The sequence below is a fragment of the Asparagus officinalis genome, chromosome 3 (assembly GCF_001876935.1).
Source record: "Asparagus officinalis chromosome 3, Aspof.V1, whole genome shotgun sequence".
Classification (NCBI taxonomy): Eukaryota; Viridiplantae; Streptophyta; class Magnoliopsida; order Asparagales; family Asparagaceae; genus Asparagus; species Asparagus officinalis.
In genome coordinates, this window is record NC_033796.1 from 108,596,610 (window position 1) to 108,598,116 (window position 1,507).

Genomic DNA, 1,507 nt, shown 5'->3' on the forward strand with positions numbered 1-1,507 from the left:
TCTCCGCCCATAGGCCCCTTACTTCCACTCCGAGCTCTCAGAAGCAAGCCCCCCTTCGGCCCACACAGGCCCTGGGACAACCGGAGCCCTAACGTTCAACGCGTCTCGCCGGAGGCTTCCGGCTAGCCCCTGGAGGACATTACCAGATCCACACGCCAAGATCCCTGGCGGATTCGTTCGGATCTGACCACTGCCCCTCCTTCGCGCCGACCTACGATGCGGATCGCGGCGAGTTCGTTTGGGCGCTTGCAGGAGGCTACCGGCGCCGGGCCGCTTGCCCGCAGGTGCTTTGGGTTTTTGCCCTGCCGACGCTCAGGTGGAATATTTGGTTCTCGAATTGCCGTTGTTGTGTTGTGATTGTAGGCAGTTGGCTTTTAGATCTTGATTTGATTGCTAGCTCAACTCTAAACCAACGCCTAAATCTAGCCATAACCCCAGCACTTAGGGCGAATCGTGATTCCTAGGTTGTGGTATTTAGGCATCAGGTAGTTGAGATCTTGATTGGATTACTTTAAAGGTGCTTGAAACTGTGAACTTTTGGATGTGTTTACGATGAAACTAGAGATTTTTGATTCTGAATTGTTATGTGATACCAGGCGTTAGTTGAGATCTCGATGGTTTGGTTGATGATCTGATGTTGCATAATGTTATGTGGAAACCGTATGAACTTCAAAGTTGTTGCTTGTGCTTGAAATTGGTAACTAGGCGAAGCTGCTGTTATGCCCTTAAAATTAGGAACTAGCTAGCCTAGCTCTGGCCCACATTGATCGTTGAGGCTCTGGAACCTGGCGATGCTCAGGTGTGAATCTTTGATTCCTAGTCCCTAGATTGTAGCATTAGGCATTAGTTGAGATCTTTATCTGCTTACTCTGAAGTGCTTGAAATTGAGAACTAGCTGCAGCTGCTGTTTTCAGTAAAGTTTTTGGAAATGTATTAGGGTATTAGTATGAAATTCAAGATTTTTTCTGTAACGTAGTGAGTGGTCACTGTTAGTAATCTTAGGTTCTAGTTGTGATCTTGATTCCATTAGTTGATTCTTTAAGTGCTTGAAATTGGGAACTAGCTGAAACTCTCTTTAAGTACTTGAAATTGGGAACTAGCTAACCCTAACCCTTACCCGCCTACCAACGCTCACCCTAGCTCTCACCCTTATCTAGTGATGCTCAGGTGAATCTTGATTTGGATTTGCTATGTCCGGCAGTAGTTGCGATGTTGATTTGATTGTTTGGTTGATGATTTGGTGTTGCATAATGCTATGTGGTATCTGTCTAAACTTTGAAGTTGTTTGAGTTTGGGAGCTAGCTGAAACTGCATTTAAGCCTTTGAAATTGTTTAGTATGATTCTTGAGATCTTGTGAGAATTATAGCGAGTGCTGATTTTTTTAGGATAGTTTTGCAGCTTTTGCCAAAATGTCTTAGTTTTTTTGTGAATTTTAGTAAGTGACCTTGGCAGTTGGCACCAGAGGTTTGCCTTCTTGCCTAGAGACTAGCAAGTGAATCTTTACTC

General features: G+C 44.9%; 1 protein-coding gene across 1 annotated transcript in view; it reads left to right on the forward strand.

The window, feature by feature from the left end:
• Positions 280-1,507, forward strand: part of LOC109835711 (trafficking protein particle complex II-specific subunit 120 homolog) — a 23,762-nt gene continuing 22,534 nt past the window's right edge. Inside the window, exon 1 of the mRNA XM_020403711.1 lies at positions 280-316. The gene's annotated coding sequence lies outside the window, so the exon portion shown is untranslated. The remainder of the gene's footprint in view (positions 317-1,507) is intronic.